We start from the raw sequence: 13,457 nt of genomic DNA on the forward strand, positions 1-13,457 counted from the left end.
CTAGAAGTAAGGTCTGATTGAGAGCATAGTCCATCATGAACCAATCCTTCTGTAAAGAAAATCCCATTACGGCTTGGTCGATGTTTTCATCTGTTTAAAAGCCACCAAGATTTTCTCTTGCTGGAAAATGTTCCCCTGTCTATTACTTTCCCACAATTGCTCTACTGTGGTGCTCAGGATTTCTTTATTCCTTTGAATTTCCTTTGCAAACTACTATTGACTTCAAAGAGAAGCGCCCAACAAAACGCCAAAAAGTTGCACATGCAATGAACTCGAAATGCACAAAAGCAAACTTTCTAGATTGGAAAATATTTTACAACAAACCTTTCCCCCAAACTGTCAATATGCTTTCTTCTATTTTACATAATTGTATTCATTCTTGAATCACACAAATTTAGGCTTAGTGATGTGAACCACATCAAAATAAACCCATTATACTTTGTAGCCTACTACTTAATTTTCCAAACCCACACTGACAATGAGAACTGTTAGGGGCCTGCGGGGGCCACAAGGACCTGGACTCAGGCAAGGAAGTCAGGTTCAAAAAACCAACTACCCAGAACGTCCGGGTGTTACAGAAACAAATCACTCTGTGTTTTGCCGGGTAGTCACGACAGGCTATGTAACGTTAGCTTACGCTACGTAACTTCAGGTTAGCTCACGCCGTGTAATGTTAGCTAACGCTGTGTAACGTTAGCAATCAGACATGTGCTGAAAAAGGGAGCGTGCGAAAGGACAGGTGTGCGTCTCAGCAACAATTCAGCAGAATATTTGACAGTGTCAGGGTTTTGAGTATATATATAATATATAGCCTTATACCGACGGTGCAGGAAAACCCAATTACGCTGACACCTGACGCTAGCTGCCAAATTTATTCAAAAATGGCGTAAAGTGTGGCGTTCTTCTTCTTCTACGGACTGTGTAGCCGCTGCTTTGTGCCGCCCGACGCTTTATCACATTACTCATGTGCACATTAGATGGTTCACATCATTAAGGAGAAGCAGAGCCAGTTCAAATTAAATCAAGTGTAGTTGAGGCAACGTGATTCCACAAGAATGTAACACCACAATTAGCCTAATACAAGCCGTAACTAAGATTTACTTTGATAACCTGAGAGCCCAATGAGATCGAGCAAATCATATTATCCGTATTGAAAAACTTTTTCCATCAGTATTTTCTTAATACATAATACTTAAACCCTGTGTTGCTGCTTCCTCATCATTTGTGAGAGAAACGATTATAAAGCTCAAAGGGAGGTCTATCGGGTGCTTTCCTCCTAGTTAACGTTTGGGTGTGCAGATATTGTAAACATCTTAATATAGAAATTATCCACAATAAACAACACACACTTATTTTAGTTTTCTGGAGGCTGCAACTTCCCAGGTTGACTTGACATAAATCACTATAATTTGCAATAGCCTATAAATTCATACTGCAGGATGATAACTCAGATCTAAGTAGGTAGCTGGCAAAATTTAGCTCCATCTCAGCTGCCACTGGTAGCTTAGCAGTGTTGAGCAGATGGCACTTTATGTATTTATAATTGTCCAAACATTGTGAGAACCTCTCAGTATTTGAAATCTGTGCACACTAATTAGCTTGATGGATATAAATAAAGCGCTTAAAATTTAGCACGTCGCAAAAGACAGTGTGTGTGTGTGTGTGTGTGCCAGAGTTCCCTCCACGTAAACTATGGACTCTGCTTGCAGATGAGTGTTTTGCATCAGTGGTGTCTGATACTATCTATTTCTAAGAGCCAACTACCAGTTTACATTATCCAACTATCAGACGTGGTATCATGAGGTGCGCTCAGCGATGCCAGAAAGTTGTCAAAGTGCGTTTTTGATCTTTCCCAGCAGAGGTTTAAAATAAATATACAGACACTGCGACAGAGTCGTCGTCACAAAATATGTAGATCGAGGTATTTTGTGAACTGTCCTTTGATATTATCCATGAAGACTTCGAGTATACCACAGTTTATTTCACAGCCAAAAGTTAAATATGTGATCTGTCTGATTAATGCAATAAAGTCGATTAGCAAATCACGGTGATAAGCAGTGATACTGCAAACTATAAATCAGAGATTTTATCTTATGTTTCTGCAGTCAGTGACGCATGCCGAAAAATGTCTGCATTCCTCCTTGTATTCAAGTAATTATACAAAAATCTGTCATGTTTTCTTTTTTTCCTTTGACTGATTTTAATATAATGAACTCCCCCCCCTGTTCCCACCGAAAAGCCAGAAGATTTACATCGCCAGGTAAGACGCAACACTGCATGAATTAGAAATGTAAGAACGACAGTAACATATAATACCAGCTGCCGTGAGGTGAGAAGAAAACATCAGAAATAAAACAGATCAACCCCTGAAGCTTGAGACCTCAAAAGGAGAATTTCTTCCTGTGAAAAGAAAAATGAAAGCGGGCTAATTTCTGGAGCCATAAACCCACCTACAAATGATTTCACCTTGGTGGTTATTACTTTAACAAGAAGTGCTAGACTGTGACTGACTGCTGATGTCACTGCGCAGGATCTTCCCCCTCCGGTAACCGCCTTTGAGCATGACTTCATTTCAATAAGCACCAGCTGCGCTCCGACATTCACACTGTGCAACTACAATCTCCTTAAATTAGGATAGAAGGCTCGGAAATGGCCCGCGGATGATGGAAGCTGCAGACATGAATCGCGCAAATAACCAGCTTCGGCACGACGCGTTGCCCTCACGTGACACAACACGTGCTTGTGCGAAGGAGTTCTTTCAAAACGGGTCTACGTGCTTTGTGTTTCGTAATCTTATAACCTCTGAATTGTGACCGGCCTCAGCCGATGGAGCCGGTTCAGTTACTCTCGTGTGACACGGAGCTGATAAAAGGTGGTCTATATCTCTTCCCTCAGCACCCGGAGGTTGTCAGTTGACAGTTATTACCTCGTCTTGTGTGTTTCAGTGAATTATCCTTCTCTTCGGACGCTAATAGCTTCACCAGCCGCTCTGTTCGTCTGCCATTTGTCGCTGGCCAGGTAGGATAACGTTGTGTTCCGAGTAGTGCAGGATCCTTACTCCCATTCCGGTTGTTTTATGGAACGCAGCGATTGTGGGAGTACACCATCGTAATTTATGGAAAACATGTCCTATTTTAAAGTAGGAGGATTAAGAAGCCCCCAGGGCTTTTTGACACCAATTCACGCAGGAATGAATGCAAAACATCCTCTGCATGTCACCGACGGGCGGATCTGCATCAACAACATTGTGCTGGGGAAAAGATTACACTGATGAAGTGCGCGTTCCCTGAGTGCAGTCAACCAAACAGTTTGTTACTCCTCGTTTTTTTTTTTGTTGTTGTTTTCTTGATGTAAAGCGGGGAGTTGTTTGGCCTCGTTTCTGATGTTCCCATTCCATCTCTTTGATTACAAGATTGAATAAAAAATAAGTATTTGTGGGTCTAAAAAATACATGAGGCATACACTTCAGGTGAGAGGTTTTATTTAGCTTATTGATTAAAGTGGAGAGTGTGTCCATCCACCTGTAATGCTCTACTAGTTAAAGATGAAATAACGAGCTGCACCGTGCTGAAATGAAATACTCGTGTTTCATAGGAAAGTCTTCATATCAACTAATTGCATAATAAATGGGAATATCCAACACACGAGTGATATTAAATATTCATCCATTTAATTTTCAAACCGTTTTTATGAAAAAATCCACCACTTCAAATGAAAATGAAAAGCTGCCAGAGGGTAGATTTATCTGGAATAAACAGACACTGCTCTTTGGGCAACGAGTCTCTGCTGTCATATTTACACAAGGACTAAAAATCCTTCTGCTCCCACTTAAAACATCAACAACGTTAACCACGTGGGCAGGGTAAATAAATGGCTTTTGACGGAACGATGCCGCTTTTCTAACCTGACCCTCAACCCCAGCGTGCTTGTTTTCCTTCCCTGCTAACTTGTGCGTAGGTTTGATACGTCGGCTTCCTGTTGCATGTGTGAAGCTGTTTTTGTTTTTTTCGTGGTTTTTACGATAGCACTGCACAGGCGTAAAAAAAAAAAAAAAATCCTCTAAAATTTGGAATGACACAAAATTGCATCAGAAGTGTGGTTGCATTCGTATTAGCGTGTGAATCCTGTGGTGCTCAGGTGCTTCATCGGTCACCATGTTGAAGTGCCCCTGAGCAGAAGACTAACCATTTCTCACCCGTGCGCAAAGACGTCTTGGGAGGGTCCTCGGCTCGTCATGCGAGTGAGAAATACTAAAGCAGCCACAGTCAGCCTCTGGGGTGCTTTCGTCTCATGTACGTCACTTTCCAGAGGTCGCTTGACTCTTCATATTGGTTGTTTGGAATATTTATTATGGTAGAACTTAAGGTGTGTCATCATTATTGTTGTTATTTTGTTTTATTCCCATAGCTTGCGTTCGCTGTTTTAGAGGCGGGACTGCAGATACCTGCGGCGTGAAGGCATCGTTTATAGACCCACGAACAGATTTGACTGGTAGACGCACTGAAAGTGTGTCGCACGGCATAATCCCAGTGATCGTGTGGCCCTGCTCAGGATGGTGCCATTGTTTCCTGGATCGGTCGATGGCTCGTCTCACATCTGCAGCTAATCATCCATCTTCTCTCTCTCTCTCTCTTTTCCCTTGAAGGAGCCCTCTTAACTGGCTTCGCCTCTTCTCTTTCTTCCATTGCTCTAATGCATCTTGTCAGAACGAGTGTGTCTGAGTCACAGCTCTCTCATTTCTGGATTATAGAGGCCTTAAGGGTTTGTTGTTCTCCCCCCATCCCTCTCCTCTGCTCCTTCCCCCCTTCTTTATCCTCCCCTCTTTCTTTCCCCTCCTTAGATAGTATTTCCAATAAGCCTCTTACTCCAAAGCCTCACCTCCATCTTTTCTACGTGTCCTCGTGAAGTAAGAATCTAATGATTCCCAGCACAATTCCTCCGTCGTGCCTTGACCGCGTTGCGAAGGGTCGTCGGTGGTCGCGGCACCGCATTCAGTTTTTCGGCGGGTTTCAAGCGGTCGATATCACAATCTCTTCCTCTGCTACTCCGACAGCGTCACCAGTACATTCGAGGCCAGCGCACAAAGAATAAAGCAACAACTCAGCAGGAGCGGCCTACTTAAGCCGGCAGTTTGATGTGCTTCCGTTTGACTGATTGCACAACAGCAGGCTGCAGAGAGACTTGGCTTTTAAACCCCGCTGAACGGTCTTTAGGGCCCGGACCGCACAGAAAGAGGTCTTTTTATCCCCAATATTTTTGGTTTCACTATAACAATGAATTTTAAATATTTATGCGAGGGACTCAAAGTTGCAGACCAGAGGAATTTCCTCTTTGTTTTCACATCTAGAATATTTGTTATTTTCAAACTGCAATCACCCTCAGCTTTATTTGTGTTTGTAATGATGTTCCGAATTAAATTAACACACGTAAGATCCTTTGTGGTGTCGCGTCTTACAGGTTTTACCGAGCGAGTTCAGTGAACCGCCGCCGTTTATTAGAAGCTTTCCCTTTTTTCCCGTCTCCGCGGGTGGTTCGCGTTTGTTAATTTCTCACATCTCGGCACAGGATGGATGGAGAAAAAAAAAAAAGAAAAAAGAAAGGAAGCCGTCTCCTCCTGTCTCGTCCGCTGTCCTCCTCCTATCGCACAGCTCGGCCCCCCCACGGAGCGGCCGAGCTGAGCAGACGGCTGTCCAGACGCCCCCGGATCATTACACAGGAATCACACTGGGAAAGGTGTATGGAGAATGTCTGTGACTCAATGTCTGCACCTGCTTTTTTGCCGACGTTCATCTCCATATGTCGTGACCCCGACCGATCACAGACTTGGGTTTGGCTTTGCTGGATGAATGAATGAATGACTGTGAGAGCGGCGCGTTATACATTTATTTACACAGCAGATAAGATTGCATCTCTGAAGCCAGCTCTCATTTACATTCCCTATCAGATGAGTCCGGCTTTTGCTGGTTTTCGATCAATGATAAACATCGGCAGGGGGAAACATATTGTTTAGAAAATGCAATTCACACGGAAGAGAAAATCCTGAACCGAACACCCTCAAATCTCAAATGAGAACGACCAGCCCTTGTACCGACTCCAATTACATTTTGGCATATCAGTATGAGAATACATACTCCAAAGCAAATTAAACCCCTTGGTTAACCAACCTCCCCCCAGCAATTCAATTCAATGCAGCACCGAAATCACTTTCCTGACTGCACTGCCAATCTCTCCATATGAGGGAGAGAGATTCACTCCAGTCTATTTCTGAAAGTCTAATAAGATGAACCCTCACACTTGCCATGCTTAGATAAGGAGTTGCCTGAGTGTGCTGAAGTGTTTACAGCGGCTCAGACACACACACACGATATGCAGTGGACGTCTTAACCCTTTCATTTCCCTGCGAGTGATTCTGGAACTAATTTTCAACAAAAGGGGCATTACAAATTCATGGCTTCAGTGCTTTTCACTAAATAAACTATTTCCTTGAGTAGCAGTGCTCGTCTTTTGCATAATGGGGAATGTTTAATTCCAGTCAGATCCAGTCGGAGGTTGGTCACTCATGGGAGCTCAGGGTTGCTACGGGAACACTTGAGGGATAACCTGAGGGGAGAACCGCTGCCGATGAAGAGGGAGAAGATAAAAAAGGTTGTTGAATTGGTGTTCTTCGGCCTTGCATCGTCTTATTAACCTTGTAATCAGCCCCAAGGCTTGCGGCTCCACTCTGTTTATCCATTCCGGGTGCCCACAGGCCATGTCGCCATTTCATCATAGCCTGTTAAATTGCAGGGTTGAAAGATTTCCCACCGCTGCGGATCCCTATTGTGCATGATGCAAAGCAGAAAATGTCATCGGGCGTGTGATTTCTGTGTCCTCTGACAGGCCGTATCCACAGCTTTTTTTTTTTTTTTTTTTTTCCGATGCGTCGGCTTCCTCTGCCCTCTGAACTCCCACGCGAGCAGAACTCTCCGTGCGGTCAATGGCAGCTAGATGGTTGTAGAGGAGCACGTGCGAATGGAGCCTGCTAGTTGTTTGTTAGTGAAATTACTGCAAGTGCGCATGCAAAGGTTTGCAAACAGTCCAGTTTTCTGTCATCAACTCAGAAACTTAACGGAATATCCTCACTATACTTAAGTGTGAGTGATATGAGAAATATAAAAACACACAATAATGTCCTGAAGAATTACTTTTCCTAGCAAAAAACTTCAGATCCAATCTCTCTTGTTTCTAACCTTTGATTACTGCTGTGGATGGATGCAGGGGGATGCAGGGGGAATGCATTCCTGGTGTATCCTGTGGTAAATAGTGTAACTTTCAAGTAACCACTGTGCGTGTCGACGTTAGTGTGTTTGAAGGAATGAGTTTAAGCAGTTTCGAGTCAGTTGCTGTTTAATCTACTTAGCTCCGAGCTTCTAATCCTCTTTTTTCTTTTTTAAACACTGACCTCCAGGGCTTAGGACACGAGACTAAACAAACCAATCTTTTTCAGATGATACAGTAATAATAATAATCATCTCTCCTTGACTGCAACACATGCCACCATGGATCTTTGTAATTATCCCTCCGCCGCAGATGGCAAAACTGGATTAAAGTCCCCACAAAAATCACGCTCTGTGACCCCCCTTCACCCGACGACAGAGCGGCACACGTCGCCTGAACATCCAAAGTTACCGGAGGTAGAAGCGGTTTATCAAAGCACTTGGTGCTCTCCACTTAGGCCCAGGGTGTGGAATGGAAGGTAACAGATGTCTGTCTGGAGGAAATGTAGGTCACTGAGTTTCCTGCGCTCCCACTGATCCCATCAGATAAAGAGGAGGTGCTTTTTGAGGCCCGACGCCCTATCAGATCTGTGGCCCCATCTCACTTCCGGTGTCTGAGGAAAAGAAAATCCATGTCTTTTGAGACTGCTGGAGAGGCCACGGCAGAGTAATTACTGCGCCATGATATCATCTACCCCCACTCGTCCTCTAATGGCGATGGAAGCCGAGTCCCATTTTGCCCTACTTTTATTTGCCTTTATCTGAAGGCGACACGATTCTACTTTAGAAATCAGTTGGATCTTGTGTGAATAAATCAGAAACAAACAAACAATCAGAAGCACGTCTCATGCTGCCTACACGATATAATCGGTTTTCAAACAGTCCCGGGGAATCTTCAAGATGAGTCCCTCATCACTCAAGCATCACTCACGACACTTGGGTCTGTTTCGGGCCACCGGGTTAACAAGGAGCTTAATGGTGTAATCCCCATCGGAGGGCACACTGGTAAACTGTGACTCATCCCCTGAGCCGGGGGTCAAAGTGCGCGACCATGGCAATTCCCCCCGGTCTGCAGACCCGCTGTATGTTGGTGTTTTCATAAAAAAAGGTGCATAAAAACGAATGATTCTGTTGTTTCTATATGGCCATAAAACCAACCAATCCAAACCCGAAATGTGACCCCACTGATCCTCCTCCCCCCCCCCCCTTTTACTGTTGCACGCGGCCCGCACAACCCTCGCCGTCCGCGATGGATTAACCGCGAGGCCTCGAGGCATTCTGACTGGCCGGTTTCAGTGTCAGCGGATGTGACCCACATCTCGCTCTCCGGCTAATCCTTTTGTTCCCGCCGTCTCTGAATACCTTGCCGCGTCTAATCCTTTGTTGCTGCTTTGCTTCGGCGTTAGATTTCATCTCATCCGCGCATCTTCCTGACGATACCTTTCACTCCCCGCTCATCAAACGCTCTGGGATGCGCGTGGAATCTAAATTTGGCGGAGGAGGAGAAGGAGATCCGGTCATTTGCAGTGTGGTGTTGTGATCTCATCTTACCTCATCAGCACAGAGCCCATCAGATTAGCGGACATGGAATTATTTCCCCCGCATGCACCCCTAGAATTACTCGCTCTGAATGTACGGTTCACACCCCAAGCGCCAGTCTCAGAATGTGACTTCATATATCTTCCCATTCGCCGTTCAACACGTCGTTAGTTCACATATTCAGGAGTTTCACGACGACTAGCTTTTTAATTTTTTTTTATTTGATTCCGACAAAACTGCAGACTGCCGCTACAATAAGCACCAACAATTCATTGATCAGTTCAATAAGACCGTTAATACGCATTTTTATTTCTCCTGGCCAAAGGGCAAGATGAGGGGTGAAATGTGGAGACCACTTCTGGCTGCTGGCTTTGGGTTTTACGTCTTGACGGTGATTCAAACCGTGGTTGCTTTCAGGTTTAAGGTCTCTCTTAAAGAGAATACGCCATTGTTCATTGTCGGCTGATCCTCATGAGAAACATTGGCATGCACACACAAACACACTACACACAATACACTCACAAACACACAAGAGATGAACTGGTTGGAGCCCCTCAATAGCATTTCAGCATCACAATCAGACTTCCGAGACGTCCGAGTTGACCTTAAAAAACAATGATGCAACAACAGAACCAGCAGGTAAATGTTTCAAGACCAGTTATGTTTTCTACGCTTGATTCTTCCAGAAATGGTCTCTGCTTGTCAACTTGAAACTAAAGGAAACCCAATGCAAACCGTATCCTTCCTCCTTTATTTGCTGTTATATCGATAAAAGTACAAATAATCCGTCACCTCATTTTATCATCTCTTTTTCTATCTCCCATGACCTTTTTATGACGAGGAGTTGGAGGTACTTCCACACACTTGATTAAAATGTACTGTGTGAAGCTCACAAGCCCCTGCAACCGTTAATAGCGTCACAATTTCTTGTGTCACCGTCACATCATATGAGAGCAGTCGCCAGATTTTCCATGTAAAAGACGAATAAATAAGGCAAGATCCATTTTTATGCAATATCTCGCTTTCAAGGTCAGACTTTTCACAATGTTCCATGTGCTTCAATCTCATTTTATCTTGACTCTGACTGTCTTCTGTTTCTTGACACCAATTTAGAAAACAGAGATAAAAAACACAATTTGACCATCTAGAACTCAAGACTTTCCATTAACAACCAGCAATTGTTGAGTGTTGATAAGGATGCAAGTCCATTAAAGCCGTCTATTATGTTCAAGATGAACTGATTTTTCAGATAAAAACACGTTTTAACCTGTGGGTGCGCCCACATACCCATTCTCCCCCTCTCCCTCGCTCTCCCTCACCCAATAAAAGAGAAAACTTGGCAGTCACACACCATAACTACTCAACAAATTGCTGTCCGGCCTGCTGTTTGGCCCGCGCGCATCACGTCTCAGCATTCGAACGACAGCTTTGAATTGCTTATGGTGCACTTTTCTCCGGAGTGCTCCGCTTGCACATGCAGGCAGCAGCTGACTTGGGCAACAGGGGGGGGGGGGGGGGGTGTAATTGTCTGTCGCTCCTTGTTGGCTGCTTTTGACGTCTGGTGAATCCGTTCGCGGTGCCGCTGACAGAGTGGTTTGAAGTCTCTGTTCGGCGCGGAGGGGAAGTTGCGAGGAGAGCTGCGTGCGCCGCGTGCAAGCAAGTTCACACCTGCAGCGCACGAGGGCTGCAGGTTTGACCCCCCCGGCGGACGGACAGGGCGGCCTCTGAGTGGAGATTTACTTTTCTTCTTTCGTTCAAATATCATCTTGTCTTCTTTCCTCGTACAACGGCGAGCTGCTGTGTCCACCCAAGCATTTGTTCCCATTTAGACTTCTTTAATCAAAGAATGTGATTGGGTCCATGTAATAATGTTTTAGACACATGACTTTATTCTGAAGCATTAATCAGAAAAAGTGAAGGAAAGAGCTGGGAATCTTTTGGATACTCGACCCGTCATAAATGTTCCACTTGTCAAAAGGGAACTGCTGTTCATGACACAAAGGACATTAGTAGAGGAGCAGGGGGACTATGAATGTTTTCCATTTGTTCCCCTTACATGTGACAGCATCATGTTGCAGGCAGAGGGGATGCATGTTGAAAGTGTGTGTGTGTGTGTGTGTGTGTGGAACTTTTGCCTTTGTGCTCTTTTTCCATGTACAACATTAACTCCTTTCACACGAGCTCACCGGGCAAATCGAGCGAGAGGGAACAAACTCCGGTCAGAACTCGAGCCGCCGTGTTAACAGCTTCGGCCGCGCGTCACTCAACGTGGGCGACAGTCGTCCGCTCAACTGTCACTAAGTGATGGACGCCTCCGGATCGAGCCGGCCCGCAGAGCAAATGTGAAAAGCAGAGGGGGGAGGGGGGGGGGGTGTGGGGGGAGGGGAGGGTGTTTCAGCAGGGCCTTTCGCAGCCACGCTGCAGATGCCTTGTGGGTAAAAATAGCCCTGGGGGTGTTAAAGGGCCTCGGCGACGTCCCTTTTTGCGATGCTCTGAAAGCCAGCACGTGAATAAGGCTGCCGTGAGTCATTGGGTTGCCCATGCATGCACTTTTCAGTTTGTTTGGACGGGCATTCAGGACTCGTCTTGTCTGCAGCGGAGGGCTGCGGTTGCGGCGGCGTCCCGGTTACCACGATCAGCGCAAACGTCACAGAGAATCATCTCCAACTTGCTAAATGCTCATCGCATCTCCTCTGTGAACATATGGAAGGCGCTGAGATTTAATATGGAAAAAAAAAAAAAAAACTGATATCAGCTTTCCCCGCTGAAAAATGAAGCCTGGATGTTGAACAGATGTGGCCATCAGAATTTGATTCATCGGGCGGGAAACGTGCGCCGGGCCCCCGTACTGATCGGCGTGCGCGGCCGATGATGCGTCGTCTTTAAAAAGGGGATGAATACAAGACCGGATAAGTGAGCCGGCTAAAAAATAAAAAAAAAGATGTTTATAATCTTAGCCCTGGGTGTCAGCTAATGCGCCTGGGGAGACGGGGGCGGAAAGAGATGAGACGTTGCAATCATCTCCCCAAGCGGGCCCCTCCAAGGGAGATGATGATGATATGGGCCTAAACAGCTGCACGGGTAATGGGACTGGGTGCACGCTGGTCTTCTCGTGGAGAAGCCGTTGACCTCTTCAGTGAAAGCCCGAGACGGGGAGCAACAGCGCAGCGCTGTTTGGCATCATAAATACATGAGATAAAGAGGCTGGCGGAGGAGGTCCAAGGTGCATGTGCATGTTCCCCCCCAGCTGGAAAGTACAAATAACAAGTACGAGAGGGCAGTTCTGGAGTGAAGGCTCAAATATTTGTTGTGGTTAAACTTGTGGGGATTCCTGTCCGGTCCACCCAAACGAGGCATAACAGATGCGAGAAGGGACACGGCCACGCCGAAGGGACGTGAAGCAGCCTGGGGGGGGGGGAACTTCGCTCCCAGCGACTCCCGTGTTGCATTAGGGAAGATTTTCCAGGAGGCGCTCACAAAGAGCCTTCAGAGCGCTCCCCTGAGCTGCCGCCAAAGCCCCGGAAAAAGCCCCCCAAACAACAGGCCACGTGCACGCCGGCGAGCTCTGCCTGACACGTTGTTATTCATAACACCCCCCCACCACTGGCCAAATCTTAGAAAAACGTATATAGGTCATTCCGGTTCTAAAAATGGCCGTGTGTCCCTGGGGGTCGCCAGAGCATGAAATAGACTTTACATCACGTTAGCCAAGCAACGACAAGCAGGAAACTTCGTTTTTTTGGGAGCCGGTTGTTCATTTTTCATCCTCCTTTGTTGCTGTAATCGAACATATGCCTCTTCTCTATCTCCCCCCCCCTTAACTTTATGAGCGGAATAAGATATCAGTTCTGCCAGGTTTGATATGTATGACGGGCCAAGGCTAAAAGTCTTGTAGTGATTTGGATAATTCTGCTTTCCACCTCCGCCGTTGCGGGAACCCGGTCGCGGATTTCAAAACTGCACAAGGTGGTCACATGACCGGCAGCACAATTATCCCCCACCGGTTCACAATTCCACCTTACCGCCTCAACCGGTCGCAGGTAATATCCCTCGGGCGGCGGCTGCAAAGCTGCACACAATAGAAGAAATAAGCCGCTCTCGCCACCATTGTAGCTTTGACAACTCACACTGCAGTTTGTGGAGTTGGACTCACTTGAAGCAGGGAGGAAGTTTCTAGGGTTCCGTTTACGCGCTCTGCAGATGCTCTTCCTGCACCAGGGTATTATCAAAGTTTAGTTCTTAATTTCCAGCCGGGTGTCAAAGAGAAGCACAATTACAGAGGAGAAGAGAAGAGAAGAAGGGGATGAAAATGATCATGGAAAGAAGAACAAGGATGGGGGAGGGGGGGGTGTCGGTCATGTGGCTTCTAATTTTGGTTTGGAAAGACTTTGTTCCGCTGCGGACTGTCGGGCCTGAGACCGGAGCAGCTACTGAACTAGCAGAGACACGAGTAGAAAAATACAACCCGAGTGGTTAAGTATTTTGCATGTGCTTAGAAATACGGTTTGTCGGGCGTTAAAAAGAAGAAAAAAACGTGTGAATGTTATCCTTTTAGAATGTAATCCAACTTCCTTGTGAAAATATAACAAGCCACAGGAATAAATATGAATAAAAGAAGGGCTCGCATGCCAGTCGAGAGCACAACAAAGGGAAGTTGGGCTC

The sequence above is a fragment of the Gasterosteus aculeatus genome, chromosome 21 (assembly GCF_964276395.1).
Source record: "Gasterosteus aculeatus chromosome 21, fGasAcu3.hap1.1, whole genome shotgun sequence".
In the NCBI taxonomy this organism is placed as follows: Eukaryota; Metazoa; Chordata; class Actinopteri; order Perciformes; family Gasterosteidae; genus Gasterosteus; species Gasterosteus aculeatus.